The sequence below is a fragment of the Phyllobates terribilis genome, unplaced genomic scaffold (genome assembly GCF_046119375.1).
Source record: "Phyllobates terribilis strain yellow unplaced genomic scaffold, ASM4611937v1 Scaffold_1__5_contigs__length_1240528914, whole genome shotgun sequence".
Lineage (NCBI taxonomy): Eukaryota > Metazoa > Chordata > Amphibia > Anura > Dendrobatidae > Phyllobates > Phyllobates terribilis.
In genome coordinates this window covers 685756730-685774239 of record NW_027362761.1, presented here as the reverse complement: position 1 = coordinate 685774239, position 17510 = coordinate 685756730, and positions in this window count along the sequence as shown.

The following is a 17510-nucleotide window of genomic DNA, read 5'->3' as shown; positions in this document are numbered from 1 at the left end:
CCTCTCATTCGGCTGAAGTTTAAAAATGCTTTGGAACTCATCCATTGTTCTCGGAATTCCGCTGTAGTTTAAAAAAGCTTTGGAACTCTTCAATTGTTTTTATAATTCTGCTAATGTTTAACAATGTTTTGGAATTCTTCCATTAGTCTCTGAATTCCGCTGATGTTTAACAATGCTTTTGTAATTCTTCCATTGTTCTCGGCAATTCCAATGAAGCTTAACCCCTTACTTACCGGGGACGTATTAGTACGCATATTTGCGTACCCTCCGTTCAGTGAGGGCTGCTGCGCTGAGCCCTCACTGAACGGAGAACATTTCAGCTGATTCTTACAGCTGACATGTGCCCGCAACAGCCTCGGGTGGAATCGCGATCCACCCGCGGCTGTTAACCTGTTAAGTGCTGCTGTCAATCTCCGACAGCAGCATTTAACGCGCGCTTCCTGGTAGCGCGTCATAAGCCCCGCCCACCGGCGACCCCGTCACGTGATCGCGGGTCGCCGATTGGCGTGCATGACAACCCAGGGTCTGCAGCAGACGCCTGTGGTTGTCATGATCTTGTCGCTATGAGCGCCACCTAGTGGTCGGCGCTCATAGCACAGGACCATTTCTGCTGCATGCAGGGGACCTGCTCGTCCCCTGCATGCAGCAGAGGCGATCGGATAGTTGCTGCTTCTAGTCTCCTATGGAGACTATAGAAGCATGCAAAAAGTAAAAAAAAAAAGTTTTTAAAAATATTAAAAAAAATAAAAAAATATAAAAGTTTAAATCACCCCCCTTTCGCCCCATTCAAAGTAAAATATATAAAAAAAAACCCCACATACACATGTTTGGTATCGCCGCGTTCAGAATCGCCCATTCTATCAAAATAAAAAAGAATTAATCCGATCGGTAAACGGCGTAACGAGAAAAAAATTCTAAACGCCAGAATTACGTTTTTTGGTCGCCGCAAAATTGCAATAAAATGCAATAACGGGCGATAAAAACATCGGATCTACTCCATATGTTATCAAGAAAAACGTCAGCAAGCCGCGCAAAAAATAAGCCATCAACCAGCCCCAGATTACGAAAAATGGAGACGCTACAGGTCTCGGAAAATGGTGCTATTTTTTTATTTTTTTTTACCAAATTTTGGAATTTTTTTTCATCACTTAAATATAAAAGAACCTATACATGTTTGGTGTCTATGAACCCGTAATGACCTGTAGAATAAGAAGGGCAGGTCAGTTTTAGCATTCAGTGAACGTGGTAAAAAAAATAAATAAAAAACAACTGTGGTATTGCACTTTTTTTGCAATTTTACCGCACTTGGAATTTTTTTCCCGTTTTCCCGTACAGGATATGGTAAAACTAGTGATGGTGTTGAAAAGTACAACTCGTCCCGCAAAAAATAAGCCCTCACATGGCCATATTGACCAAAAAATAAAAACGCTATGGCTCTGGGAACAAGGGGAGCAAAAACGAAAATGCAAAAACGAAAAATGCTCCGGGGCTTAAGGGGTATGCTTTGGAACTCTTCCATTATTCTCGGATTTCTGTTGAAGTTTAAAAATGCTTTGGAACTCTTCAGTTGTTCTGGGAATTCTGATGAAGTTTTAAAATGCTTTGGAACTCTTCCATTGTTCTCGGAAATCCGCTGTTGTTTAACAATGCTTTGGAACTCATCCATTGTTCTGGGAATTCTGCTGATGTGTAACAATGCTTTGGAACTCTTCCATTGTTCTTGGAATTCCGCTGTAGTTTAAAAAACTTTGGAACTCTTCCAATGTTCTCGGAATTCTGCTGAAGTTTAAAAATGCTTTGGAACTCTTTCATTGTTCTGGGAATTCTACTGAAGTTTAAAAATGCTTTTGATTTCTTCCATTGTTTTGGGAATTCTGCTGAAGTTTAAAAATGCTTTGGAACTCTTCCATTGTTCTGGGAATTCTGCTGAAGTTTAAAAATGCTTTGGAACTCTTCTATTGTTCTGGGAATTCTGCTGAAGTTTAAAAATGCTTTGGAACTCTTTCATTTTTCTCCGAATTCCGCTGATGTTTAACAATGCTTTGGAACTCTTGCATTTTTCTCGGAATTCTGCTGAAGTGTAAAAATGCTTTAGAACTCTTCCATTGTTCTCAGAATTCCGCTAATGTTTAACAATGCATTGCAACTCTTCCACTGTTCTCAGAATTCCGATGATGTTTAACAATGCTTTGGAACTCTTCCATTGTTCTTGGAATTCCGCTGATGTTTAACAATGCTTTTGGAACTCTTCCATTGTTTTCGTAATTCCGCTGATGTTTAACAATGCTTTGAAATTCTTCCATTGTTCTCAGAATTCTGCTGAAGTTTAAAAATGCTTTGGAACTCTTCCATTATTCTCACAATTCCGCTGAAGTTTAAAAAAGCTTTGGAACTCTTCAATTGTTCTCGGAATTCTGCTAATTTTTAACAATGCTTTTGGAACTCTTCCATTGTTCTCAGAATTCCGCTGATGTTTAAAAATGCTTTGGAACTCTTCCATTCCACTCGGAATTCCGCTGAAGTTTAAAAAAGCTTTTTAACTCTTCCATTGTTCGCGGAATTCCAATGAAGCTTAAAAATGCTTTGGAACTCTTCCATTATTCTCGGATTTCTGTTGAAGTTTAAAAATGCTTTGGAAATCTTCCGTTGTTCTGGGAATTCTGATGAAGTTTAAAAATGCTCTGGAACTCTTCCATTGTTCTCGCAATTCCGCTGAAGTTTAAAAAAGCTTTGGAACTCTTCCATTGTTCTCGGAATTCTGCTGAAGTTTAACAATGCTTTTGGAACTCTTCCATTGTTTTCTGAATTTCGCTGATGTTTAACAATACTTTGGAACTCTTCTATTGTTCTCGGAATTCCTCTGATGTTTAACAATCATTTGAATCTCTTAGATTGTTCACCAAATTCTGCTGAAGTTTAAATATGCTTTGGAACTCTTCCATTGTTCTCGAAATTCCGCTGAAGTTCATCAATGCTTTGGAACTCTTCCATTGTTCTCGGAATTCTGCTGAAGTGTAAAAATGCTTTAGAACTCTTCCATTGTTCTCAGAATTCCGCTAATGTTTAACAATGCATTGCAACTCTTCCACTGTTCTCAGAATTCCGATGATGTTTAACAATGCTTTGGAACTCTTCCATTTTTCTTGGAAAACCTCTGATGTTTAACAATGCTTTTGGAACTCTTCCATTGTCTTCGTAATTCCGCTGATGTTTAACAATGCTTTTTTAACTCTTCCATTGTTCTCGGAATTCCAATGAAGGTTAAAAATGCTTTGGAACTCTTCAATTATTCTCGCAATTCTGTTGAAGTTTAAAAATGCTTTGGAACTCTTCCGTTGTTCTGGGCATTCTGATGAAGTTTAAAAATGCTTTGGAACTCTTCCATTGTACTCGGAAATCCTCTCATGTTTAACAATGCTATGGAACTCTTCCATTGTTCACGGAATTCGGCTGAAGTTTAAAAATGCTTTGGAACTCATCCATTGTTCTCGGAATTCCGCTGTAGTTTAAAAAAGCTTTGGAACTCTTAAATTGTTTTTATAATTCCGCTAATGTTTAACAATGTTTTGGAATTCTTCCATTAGTCTCTGAATTCCGCTGATGATTAACAATGCTTTTGTAAATCTTCCATTGTTCTCGGCAATTCCAATGAAGCTGAAAAATGCTTTGGAACTCTTCCATTATTCTCGGATTTCTGTTGAAGTTTAAAAATGCTTTGGAACTCTTCAGTTGTTATGGGAATTCTGATGAAGTTTTAAAATGATTTGGAACTCTTCCATTGTTCTCGGAAATCCGCTGTTTTTTAACAATGATTTGGAAGTCAGCCATTGTTCTGGGAATTCTGCTGATGTTTAACAATGCTTTGGAACTCTTCCATTGTTCTTGGAATTCCGCTGTAGTTTAAAAAAGCTTTGGAACTCTTCCAATGTTCTCGGAATTCTGCTGAAGTTTAAAAATGCTTTGGAACTCTTTCATTGTTCTGGGAATTCTGCTGAAGTTTAAAAATGCTTTGGATCTCTTCTATTGTTCTGGGAATTCTGCTGAAGTTTAAAAATGCTTTGGAACTCTTTCATTTTTCTCCGAATTCCGCTGATGTTTAACAATGCTTTGGTACTCTTCCATTGTTCAAGGAATTCCGCTGAAGTTTAACAATGCTTTGGAACTCTTGCATTTTTCTCAGAATTCTGCTGAAGTTTAAAAATGCTTTGGAACTCTTCCATTGTTCTCAAAATTCCACTGAAGTTTAACAATGCTTTGGAACTCTTCCATTGTTCTCGGAATTCTGCTGAAGTGTAAAAATGCTTTAGAACTCTTCCATTGTTCTCAGAATTCCGCTAATGTTTAACAATGCATTGCAACTCTTCCACTGTTCTCAGAATTCCGATGATGTTTAACAATGCTTTGGAACTCTTCCATTGTTCTTGGAATTCCGCTGATGTTTAACAATGCTTTTGGAACTCTTCCATTGTTTTCGTAATTCCGCTGATGTTTAACAATGCTTTGAAACTCTTCCATTGTTCTCAGAATTCTGCTGAAGTTTAAAAATGCTTTGGAACTCTTCCATTATTCTCGCAATTCCGCTGAAGTTTAAAAAAGCTTTGGAACTCTTCAATTGTTCTCGGAATTCTGCTAATTTTTAACAATGCTTTTGGAATTCTTCCATTGTTCTCAGAATTCAGCTGATGTTTAACAATGCTTTTGGAACTCTTCCATTGTTCTCAGAATTCCGCTGATGTTTAAAAATGCGTTGGAACTCTTCCATTGCACTCGGAATTCTGCTGAAGTTTAAAAAAGCTTTTTAACTCATCCATTGTTCGCGGAATTCCAATGAAGCTTAAAAATGCTTTGGAACTCTTCCATTATTCTCGGATTTCTGTTGAAGTTTAAAAATGCTTTGGAACTCTTCCGTTGTTCTGGGAATTCTGATGAAGTTTAAAAATGCTCTGGAACTCTTCCATTGTTCTCGCAATTCCGCTGAAGTTTAAAAAAGCTTTGGAACTCTTCCATTGTTCTCGGAATTCTGCTGATGTTTAACAATGCTTTTGGAACTCTTCCATTGTTTTCTGAATTTCGCTGATGTTTAACAATACTTTGGAACATTTCAATTGTTCTCAGAATTCTGCTGAAGTTTAAAAATGCTTTGGAACTCTTTCATTTTTCTCTGAATTCCGCTGATGTTTAACAATGCTTTGGTACTCTTCCATTGTTCAAGGAATTCCGCTGAAGTTTAACAATGCTTTGGAACTCTTGCATTTTTCTCGGAATTCTGCTGAAGGTTAAAAATGCTTTGGAACTCTTCCATTGTTCTCGAAATTCCACTGAAGTTTAACAATGCTTTGGAACTCTTCCATTGTTCTCGGAATTCTGCTGAAGTGTAAAAATGCTTTAGAACTCTTCCATTGTTCTCAGAATTCCGCTGATGTTTAACAATGCATTGCAACTCTTCCACTGTTCTCAGAATTCCGATGAAGTTTAACAATGCTTTGGAACTCTTCTATTGTTCTCGGAATTCCGCTGATGTTTAACAATCCTTTGGATCTCATAGATTGTTCACCAAATTCTGCTGAAGTTTAAATATGCTTTGGAACTCTTCCATTGTTCTCGAAATTCCGCTGAAGTTCAACAATGCTTTGGAACTCTTCCATTGTTCTCGGAATTCTGCTGAAGTGTAAAAAAGCTTTAGAACTCTTCCATTGTTCTCAGAATTCCGCTGATGTTTAACAATGCATTGCAACTCTTCCACTGTTCTCAGAATTCCGATGATGTTTAACAATGCTTTGGAACTCTTCCATTTTTCTCGGAAATCCTCTGATGTTTAACAATGCTTTTGGAACTCTACCATTGTTTTCGTAATTCCGCTGATGTTTAACAATGCTTTGGAACTCTTCCATTGTTCTCAGAATTCTGCTGAAGTTTAAAAATGCTTTGGAACTCTTCCATTATTCTTGCAATTCCGCTGAAGTTTAAAAAAGCATTGGAACTCTTCAATTGTTCTCGGAATTCCGCTAATTTTTAACAATGCTTTTGGAATTCTTCCATTGTTCTCAGAATTCAGCTGATAGTTAATAATGCTTTTGTTACTCTTCCATTGTTCTCGGAATTCCAATGAAGGTTAAAAATGCTTTGGAACTCTTCAATTATTCTCGCAATTCTGTTGAAGTTTAAAAATGCTTTGGAACTCTTCCGTTGTTCTGGGCATTCTGATGAAGTTTAAAAATGCTTTGGAACTCTTCCATTGTTCTCGGAAATCCTCTCATGTTTAACAATGCTTTGGAACTCTTCCATTGTTCACGGAATTCGGCTGAAGTTTAAAAATGCTTTGGAACTCATCCATTGTTCTCGGAATTCCGCTGTAGTTTAAAAAAGCTTTGGAACTCTTCAATTGTTTTTATAATTCCGCTAATGTTTAACAATGTTTTGGAATTCTTCCATTAGTCTCTGAATTCCGCTGATGTTTAACAATGCTTTTGTAAATCTTCCATTGTTCTCGGCAATTCCAATGAAGCTTAAAAATGCTTTGGAACTCTTCCATTATTCTCGGATTTCTGTTGAAGTTTAAAAATGCTTTGGAACTCTTCAGTTGTTCTGGGAATTCTGATGAAGTTTTAAAATGCTTTGGAACTCTTCCATTGTTCTCGGAAATCCGCTGTTGTTTAACAATGCTTTGGAACTCATCCATTGTTCTGGGAATTCTGCTGATGTGTAACAATGCTTTGGAACTCTTCCATTGTTCTTGGAATTCCGCTGTAGTTTAAAAAACTTTGGAACTCTTCCAATGTTCTCGGAATTCTGCTGAAGTTTAAAAATGCTTTGGAACTCTTTCATTGTTCTGGGAATTCTACTGAAGTTTAAAAATGCTTTTGATCTCTTCCATTGTTTTGGGAATTCTGCTGAAGTTTAAAAATGCTTTGGAACTCTTCCATTGTTCTGGGAATTCTGCTGAAGTTTAAAAATGCTTTGGAACTCTTCTATTGTTCTGGGAATTCTGCTGAAGTTTAAAAATGCTTTGGAACTCTTTCATTTTTCTCCGAATTCCGCTGTTGTTTAACAATGCTTTGGTACTCTTCCATTGTTCAAGGAATTCTGCTGAAGTTTAACAATGCTTTGGAACTCTTCCATTGTTCTCAGAATTCCGCTAATGTTTAACAATGCATTGCAACTCTTCCACTGTTCTCAGAATTCCGATGATGTTTAACAATGCTATGGAACTCTTCCATTGTTCTTGGAATTCCGCTGATGTTTAACAATGCTTTTGGAACTCTTCCATTGTTCTTGGAATTCCGCTAATGTTTAACAATGCATTGCAACTCTTCCACTGTTCTCAGAATTCCGATGATGTTTAACAATGCTTTGGAACTCTTCCATTGTTCTTGGAATTCCGCTGATGTTTAACAATGCTTTTGGAACTCTTCCATTGTTTTCGTAATTCCGCTGATGTTTAACAATGCTTTGAAACTCTTCCATTGTTCTCAGAATTCTGCTGAAGTTTAAAAATGCTTTGGAACTCTTCCATTATTCTCACAATTCCGCTGAAGTTTAAAATAGCTTTGGAACTCTTCAATTGTTCTCGGAATTCAGCTAATTATTAACAATGCTTTTGGAATTCTTCCATTGTTCTCAGAATTCAGCTGATGTTTAACAATGCTTTTGGAACTCTTCCATTGTTCTCAGAATTCCGCTGAAGTTTAAAAATGCTTTGGAACTCTTCCATTGCACTCGGAATTCCGCTGAAGTTTAAAAAAGCTTTTTAACTCTTCCATTGTTCGCGGAATTCCAATGAAGCTTAAAAAAGCTTTCTAACTCTTCCATTATTCTCGGAATTCTGTTGAAGTTTAAAAATGCTTTGGAACTCTTCCGTTGTTCTGGGAATTCTGATGAAGTTTAAAAATGCTCTGGAACTCTTCCATTGTTCCCGCAATTCCGCTGAAGTTTAAAAAAGCTTTGGAACTCTTCCATTGTTCTCGGATTTCTGTTGAAGTTTAAAAATGCTTTGGAACTCTTCCGTTGTTCTGGGAATTCCGCTGCAGTTTAATAAAGCTTTGGAACTCTTCCATTGTTCTCGGAATTCTGCTGATGTTTAACAATGCTTTTGGAACTCTTCCATTGTTTTCTGAATTTCGCTGATGTTTAACAATGCTTTGGAATTCTTCCATTGTTCTCAGAATTCCGCTAATGTTTAACAATGCATTGCCACTCTTCCACTGTTCTCAGAATTCCGATGATGTTTAACAATGCTTTGGAACTCTTCCATTGTTCTTGGAATTCCGCTGATGTTTAACAATGCTTTTGGAACTCTTCCATTGCTTTCGTAATTCCGCTGATGTTTAACAATACTTTTGGAACTCTTCCATTGTTTTCGTAATTCCGCTGATGTTTATCAATGCTTTGAAACTCTTCCATTGTTCTCAGAATTCTGCTGAAGTTTAAAAAAGCTTTTTAACTCTTCTATTGTTCGCGGAATTCCAATGAAGCTTAAAAATGCTTTGGAACTCTTCCATTATTCTCGGATTTCTGTTGAAGTTTAAAAAATACTTTGGAACTCTTCCATTGTTCTGGGAATTCTGATGAAGTTTAAAAATGCTTTGGAACTCTTCCATTGTTCTCGCAATTTCGCTGAAGTTTAAAAAAGCTTTGGAACTCTTCCATTGTTCTTGGAATTCCGCTGATGTTTAACAATGCTTTTGGAACTCTTCCATTGTTTTCGTAATTCCGCTGATGTTTAACAATGCTTTGAAACTCTTCCATTGTTCTCAGAATTCTGCTGAAGTTTAAAAATGCTTTGGAACTCTTCCATTATTCTCACAATTCCGCTGAAGTTTAAAAAAGCTTTGGAACTCTTCAATTGTTCTCGGAATTCTGCTAATTTTTAACAATGCTTTTGGAATTCTTCCATTGTTCTCAGAATTCAGCTGATGTTTAACAATGCTTTTGGAACACTTCCATTGTTCTCAGAATTCCGCTGAAGTTTAAAAATGCTTTGGAACTCTTCCATTGCACTCGGAATTCCGCTGAAGTTTAAAAAAGCTTTTTAACTCTTCCATTGTTCGCGGAATTCCAATGAAGCTTAAAAATGCTTTGGAACTCTTCCATTATTCTCGGATTTCTGTTGAAGTTTAAAAATGCTTTGGAACTCTTCCGTTGTTCTGGGAATTCTGATGAAGTTTAAAAATGCTCTGGAACTCTTCCATTGTTCCCGCAATTCCGCTGAAGTTTAAAAAAGCTTTGGAACTCTTCCATTGTTCTCGGAATTCTGCTGAAGTTTAACAATGCTTTTGGAACTCTTCCATTGTTTTCTGAATTTCGCTGATGTTTAACAATACTTTGGAACTCTTCAATTGTTCTCAGAATTCTGCTGAAGTTTAAAAATGCTTTGGAACTCTTCCATTGTTCTCGGAATTCTGCTGAAGTTTAAAAATGCTTTGGAACTCTTCCATTGTTCTCGGAATTCCTCTGATGTTTAACAATCATTTGAATCTCTTAGATTGTTCAACAAATTCTGCTGAAGATTAAATATGCTTTGGAACTCTTCCATTGTTCCCGCAATTCCGCTGAAGTTTAAAAATGCTTTGGAACTCTTCCATTGTTCTCGGAATTCTGCTGAAGTTTAAAAATGCTTTGGAACTCTTCCATTGTTCTCGGAATTCCTCTGATGTTTAACAATCATTTGAATCTCTTAGATTGTTCAACAAATTCTGCTGAAGATTAAATATGCTTTGGAACTCTTCCATTGTTCTCGAAATTCCGCTGAAGTTCATCAATGCTTTGGAACTCTTCCATTGTTCTCGGAATTCTGCTGAAGTGTAAAAATGCTTTAGAACTCTTCCATTGTTCTCAGAATTCCCCTAATGTTTAACAATGCATTGCAACTCTTCCACTGTTCTCAGAATTCCGATGATGTTTAACAATGCTTTGGAACTCTTCCATTTTTCTCTGAAAACCTCTGATGTTTAACAATGCTTTTGGAACTCTTCCATTGTTTTCGTAATTCCGCTGATGTTTAAAAATGCTTTGGAACTCTTCCATTGTACTCAGAATTCTGCTGAAGTTTAAAAATGCTTTGGAACTCTTCCATTATTCTTGCAATTCCGCTGAAGTTTAAAAAAGCTTTGGAACTCTTCAATTGTTCTCGGAATTCCGCTAATTTTTAACAATGCTTTAGGAATTCTTCCATTGTTCTCAGAATTCAGCTGATGTTTAACAATGCTTTTGTAACTCTTCCATTGTTCTCGGAATTCAATTAAGGTTAAAAATCCTTTGGAACTCTTCAATTATTCTCGCAATTCTGTTGAAGTTTAAAAATGCTTTGGAACTCTTCCGTTGTTCTGGGCATTCTGATGAAGTTTAAAAATGCTTTGGAACTCTTCCATTGTTCTCGGAAATCCTCTCATGTTTAACAATGCTTTGGAACTCTTCCATTGTTCACGGAATTCGGCTGAAGTTTAAAAATGCTTTGGAACTCATCCATTGTTCTCGGAATTCCGCTGTAGTTTAAAAAAGCTTTGGAACTCTTCAATTGTTTTTATAATTCCGCTAATGTTTTACAGTGTTTTGGAATTCTTCCATTAGTCTCTGAATTCCGCTGATGTTTAACAATGCTTTTGTAAATCTTCCATTGTTCTCGGCAATTCCAATGAAGCTTAAAAATGCTTTGGAACTCTTCCATTATTCTCGGATTTCTGTTGAAGTTTAAAAATGCTTTGGAACTCTTCAGTTGTTCTGGGAATTCTGATGAAGTTTTAAAATGCTTTGGAACTCTTCCATTGTTCTCGGAAATCCGCTGTTGTTTAACAATGCTTTGGAACTCATCTTTTGTTCTGGGAATTCTGCTGATGTTTAACAATGCTTTGGAACTCTTCCATTGTTCTTGGAATTCTGCTGTAGTTTAAAAAAGCTTTGGAACTCTTAAAATGTTCTCGGAATTCTGCTGAAGTTTAAAAATGCTTTGGAACTCTTTCATTGTTCTGGGAATTCTACTGAAGTTTAAAAATGCTTTTGAACTCTTCCATTGTTTTGGGAATTCTGCTGAAGTTTAAAAATGCTTTGGAACTCTTCTATTGTTCTGGGAATTCTGCTGAAGTTTAAAAATGCTTTGGAACTCTTTCATTTTTCTCCGAATTCCGCTGATGTTTAACAATGCTTTGGTACTCTTCCATTGTTCAAGGAGTTCCGCTGAAGTTTAACAATGCTTTGGAACTCTTGCATTTTTCTCGGAATTCTGCTGAAGTTTAAAAATGCTTTGGAACTCTTCCATTGTTCTCGAAATTCCACTGAAGTTTAACTATGCTTTGGAACTCTTCCATTGTTCTCGGAATTCTGCTGAAGTGTAAAAATGCTTTAGAACTCTTCCATTGTTCTCAGAATTCCGCTAATGTTTAACAATGCATTGCAACTCTTCCACTGTTCTCAGAATTCCGATGATGTTTAACAATGCTTTGGAACTCTTCCATTGTTCTTGGAATTCCGCTGATGTTTAACAATGCTTTGAAACTCTTCCATTCTTCTCGGAATTCTGCTGAAGTTTAAAAATGCTTTGGAACTCTTCCATTATTCTCGCAATTCCGATGAAGTTTAAAAAAAGCTTTGGAACTCTTCAATTGTTCTCGGAATTCTTCTAATTTTTAGCAATGCTTTTGGAATTCTTCCATTGTTCTCAGAATTCAGCTGATGTTTAACAATGTTTTGGAACTCTTCCATTGTTCTCAGAATTCCGCTGATGTTTAAAAATGCTTTGGAACTCTTCCATTGCACTCGGAATTCCGCTGAAGTTTAAAAAAGCTTTTTAACTCTTCCATTGTTCGCGGAATTCCAATGAAGCTTAAAAATGCTTTGGAACTCTTCCATTATTCTCGGATTTCTGTTGAAGTTTAAAAATGCTTTGGAACTCTTCCGTTGTTCTGGGAATTCCGCTGCAGTTTAATAAAGCTTTGGAACTCTTCCATTGTTCTCGGAATTCTGCTGATGTTTAACAATGCTTTTGGAACTCTTCCATTGTTTTCTGAATTTCGCTGATGTTTAACAATGCTTTGGAATTCTTCCATTGTTCTCAGAATTCCGCTAATGTTTAACAATGCATTGCCACTCTTCCACTGTTCTCAGAATTCCGATGATGTTTAACAATGCTTTGGAACTCTTCCATTGTTTTCGTAATTCCGCTGATGTTTATCAATGCTTTGAAACTCTTCCATTGTTCTCAGAATTCTGCTGAAGTTTAAAAAAGCTTTTTAACTCTTCTATTGTTCGCGGAATTCCAATGAAGCTTAAAAATGCTTTGGAACTCTTCCATTATTCTCGGATTTCTGTTGAAGTTTAAAAATACTTTGGAACTCTTCCGTTGTTCTCGCAATTCCGCTGAAGTTTAAAAAAGCTTTGGAACTCTTCCATTGTTCTTGGAATTCCGCTGATGTTTAACAATGCTTTTGGAACTCTTCCATTGTTTTCGTAATTCCGCTGATGTTTAACAATGCTTTGAAACTCTTCCATTGTTCTCAGAATTCTGCTGAAGTTTAAAAATGCTTTGGAACTCTTCCATTATTCTCACAATTCCGCTGAAGTTTAAAAAAGCTTTGGAACTCTTCAATTGTTCTCGGAATTCTGCTAATTTTTAACAATGCTTTTGGAATTCTTCCATTGTTCTCAGAATTCAGCTGATGTTTAACAATGCTTTTGGAACTCTTCCATTGTTCTCAGAATTCCGCTGAAGTTTAAAAATGCTTTGGAACTCTTCCATTGCACTCGGAATTCCGCTGAAGTTTAAAAAAGCTTTTTAACTCTTCCATTGTTCGCGGAATTCCAATGAAGCTTAAAAATGCTTTGGAACTCTTCCATTATTCTCGGATTTCTGTTGAAGTTTAAAAATGCTTTGGAACTCTTCCGTTGTTCTGGGAATTCTGATGAAGTTTAAAAATGCTCTGGAACTCTTCCATTGTTCCCGCAATTCCGCTGAAGTTTAAAAAAGCTTTGGAACTCTTCCATTGTTCTCGGAATTCTGCTGAAGTTTAACAATGCTTTTGGAACTCTTCCATTGTTTTCTGAATTTCGCTGATGTTTAACAATACTTTGGAACTCTTCAATTGTTCTCAGAATTCTGCTGAAGTTTAAAAATGCTTTGGAACTCTTCCATTGTTCTCGGAATTCTGCTGAAGTTTAAAAATGCTTTGGAACTCTTCCATTGTTCTCGGAATTCCTCTGATGTTTAACAATCATTTGAATCTCTTAGATTGTTCAACAAATTCTGCTGAAGTTTAAATATGCTTTGGAACTCTTCCATTGTTCTCGAAATTCCGCTGAAGTTCATCAATGCTTTGGAACTCTTCCATTGTTCTCGGAATTCTGCTGAAGTGTAAAAATGCTTTAGAACTCTTCCATTGTTCTCAGAATTCCGCTAATGTTTAACAATGCATTGCAACTCTTCCACTGTTCTCAGAATTCCGATGATGTTTAACAATGCTTTGGAACTCTTCCATTTTTCTTGGAAAACCTCTGATGTTTAACAATGCTTTTGGAACTCTTCCATTGTCTTCGTAATTCCGCTGATGTTTAACAATGCTTTTTTAACTCTTCCATTGTTCTCGGAATTCCAATGAAGGTTAAAAATGCTTTGGAACTCTTCAATTATTCTCGCAATTCTGTTGAAGTTTAAAAATGCTTTGGAACTCTTCCGTTGTTCTGGGCATTCTGATGAAGTTTAAAAATGCTTTGGAACTCTTCCATTGTTCTCGGAAATCCTCTCATGTTTAACAATGCTATGGAACTCTTCCATTGTTCACGGAATTCGGCTGAAGTTTAAAAATGCTTTGGAACTCATCCATTGTTCTCGGAATTCCGCTGTAGTTTAAAAAAGCTTTGGAACTCTTAAATTGTTTTTATAATTCCGCTAATGTTTAACAATGTTTTGGAATTCTTCCATTAGTCTCTGAATTCCGCTGATGATTAACAATGCTTTTGTAAATCTTCCATTGTTCTCGGCAATTCCAATGAAGCTGAAAAATGCTTTGGAACTCTTCCATTATTCTCGGATTTCTGTTGAAGTTTAAAAATGCTTTGGAACTCTTCAGTTGTTATGGGAATTCTGATGAAGTTTTAAAATGATTTGGAACTCTTCCATTGTTCTCGGAAATCCGCTGTTTTTTAACAATGATTTGGAACTCAGCCATTGTTCTGGGAATTCTGCTGATGTTTAACAATGCTTTGGAACTCTTCCATTGTTCTTGGAATTCCGCTGTAGTTTAAAAAAGCTTTGGAACTCTTCCAATGTTCTCGGAATTCTGCTGAAGTTTAAAAATGCTTTGGAACTCTTTCATTGTTCTGGGAATTCTGCTGAAGTTTAAAAATGCTTTGGATCTCTTCTATTGTTCTGGGAATTCTGCTGAAGTTTAAAAATGCTTTGGAACTCTTTCATTTTTCTCCGAATTCCGCTGATGTTTAACAATGCTTTGGTACTCTTCCATTGTTCAAGGAATTCCGCTGAAGTTTAACAATGCTTTGGAACTCTTGCATTTTTCTCAGAATTCTGCTGAAGTTTAAAAATGCTTTGGAACTCTTCCATTGTTCTCAAAATTCCACTGAAGTTTAACAATGCTTTGGAACTCTTCCATTGTTCTCGGAATTCTGCTGAAGTGTAAAAATGCTTTAGAACTCTTCCATTGTTCTCAGAATTCCGCTAATGTTTAACAATGCATTGCAACTCTTCCACTGTTCTCAGAATTCCGATGATGTTTAACAATGCTTTGGAACTCTTCCATTGTTCTTGGAATTCCGCTGATGTTTAACAATGCTTTTGGAACTCTTCCATTGTTTTCGTAATTCCGCTGATGTTTAACAATGCTTTGAAACTCTTCCATTGTTCTCAGAATTCTGCTGAAGTTTAAAAATGCTTTGGAACTCTTCCATTATTCTCGCAATTCCGCTGAAGTTTAAAAAAGCTTTGGAACTCTTCAATTGTTCTCGGAATTCTGCTAATTTTTAACAATGCTTTTGGAATTCTTCCATTGTTCTCAGAATTCAGCTGATGTTTAACAATGCTTTTGGAACTCTTCCATTGTTCTCAGAATTCCGCTGATGTTTAAAAATGCGTTGGAACTCTTCCATTGCACTCGGAATTCTGCTGAAGTTTAAAAAAGCTTTTTAACTCATCCATTGTTCGCGGAATTCCAATGAAGCTTAAAAATGCTTTGGAACTCTTCCATTATTCTCGGATTTCTGTTGAAGTTTAAAAATGCTTTGGAACTCTTCCGTTGTTCTGGGAATTCTGATGAAGTTTAAAAATGCTCTGGAACTCTTCCATTGTTCTCGCAATTCCGCTGAAGTTTAAAAAAGCTTTGGAACTCTTCCATTGTTCTCGGAATTCTGCTGATGTTTAACAATGCTTTTGGAACTCTTCCATTGTTTTCTGAATTTCGCTGATGTTTAACAATACTTTGGAACATTTCAATTGTTCTCAGAATTCTGCTGAAGTTTAAAAATGCTTTGGAACTCTTTCATTTTTCTCTGAATTCCGCTGATGTTTAACAATGCTTTGGTACTCTTCCATTGTTCAAGGAATTCCGCTGAAGTTTAACAATGCTTTGGAACTCTTGCATTTTTCTCGGAATTCTGCTGAAGGTTAAAAATGCTTTGGAACTCTTCCATTGTTCTCGAAATTCCACTGAAGTTTAACAATGCTTTGGAACTCTTCCATTGTTCTCGGAATTCTGCTGAAGTGTAAAAATGCTTTAGAACTCTTCCATTGTTCTCAGAATTCCGCTGATGTTTAACAATGCATTGCAACTCTTCCACTGTTCTCAGAATTCCGATGAAGTTTAACAATGCTTTGGAACTCTTCTATTGTTCTCGGAATTCCGCTGATGTTTAACAATCCTTTGGATCTCATAGATTGTTCACCAAATTCTGCTGAAGTTTAAATATGCTTTGGAACTCTTCCATTGTTCTCGAAATTCCGCTGAAGTTCAACAATGCTTTGGAACTCTTCCATTGTTCTCGGAATTCTGCTGAAGTGTAAAAAAGCTTTAGAACTCTTCCATTGTTCTCAGAATTCCGCTGATGTTTAACAATGCATTGCAACTCTTCCACTGTTCTCAGAATTCCGATGATGTTTAACAATGCTTTGGAACTCTTCCATTTTTCTCGGAAATCCTCTGATGTTTAACAATGCTTTTGGAACTCTACCATTGTTTTCGTAATTCCGCTGATGTTTAACAATGCTTTGGAACTCTTCCATTGTTCTCAGAATTCTGCTGAAGTTTAAAAATGCTTTGGAACTCTTCCATTATTCTTGCAATTCCGCTGAAGTTTAAAAAAGCATTGGAACTCTTCAATTGTTCTCGGAATTCCGCTAATTTTTAACAATGCTTTTGGAATTCTTCCATTGTTCTCAGAATTCAGCTGATAGTTAATAATGCTTTTGTTACTCTTCCATTGTTCTCGGAATTCCAATGAAGGTTAAAAATGCTTTGGAACTCTTCAATTATTCTCGCAATTCTGTTGAAGTTTAAAAATGCTTTGGAACTCTTCCGTTGTTCTGGGCATTCTGATGAAGTTTAAAAATGCTTTGGAACTCTTCCATTGTTCTCGGAAATCCTCTCATGTTTAACAATGCTTTGGAACTCTTCCATTGTTCACGGAATTCGGCTGAAGTTTAAAAATGCTTTGGAACTCATCCATTGTTCTCGGAATTCCGCTGTAGTTTAAAAAAGCTTTGGAACTCTTCAATTGTTTTTATAATTCCGCTAATGTTTAACAATGTTTTGGAATTCTTCCATTAGTCTCTGAATTCCGCTGATGTTTAACAATGCTTTTGTAAATCTTCCATTGTTCTCGGCAATTCCAATGAAGCTTAAAAATGCTTTGGAACTCTTCCATTATTCTCGGATTTCTGTTGAAGTTTAAAAATGCTTTGGAACTCTTCAGTTGTTCTGGGAATTCTGATGAAGTTTTAAAATGCTTTGGAACTCTTCCATTGTTCTCGGAAATCCGCTGTTGTTTAACAATGCTTTGGAACTCATCCATTGTTCTGGGAATTCTGCTGATGTGTAACAATGCTTTGGAACTCTTCCATTGTTCTTGGAATTCCGCTGTAGTTTAAAAAACTTTGGAACTCTTCCAATGTTCTCGGAATTCTGCTGAAGTTTAAAAATGCTTTGGAACTCTTTCATTGTTCTGGGAATTCTACTGAAGTTTAAAAATGCTTTTGATCTCTTCCATTGTTTTGGGAATTCTGCTGAAGTTTAAAAATGCTTTGGAACTCTTCCATTGTTCTGGGAATTCTGCTGAAGTTTAAAAATGCTTTGGAACTCTTCTATTGTTCTGAGAATTCTGCTGAAGTTTAAAAATGCTTTGGAACTCTTTCATTTTTCTCCGAATTCCGCTGTTGTTTAACAATGCTTTGGTACTCTTCCATTGTTCAAGGAATTCTGCTGAAGTTTAACAATGCTTTGGAACTCTTCCATTGTTCTCAGAATTCCGCTAATGTTTAACAATGCATTGCAACTCTTCCACTGTTCTCAGAATTCCGA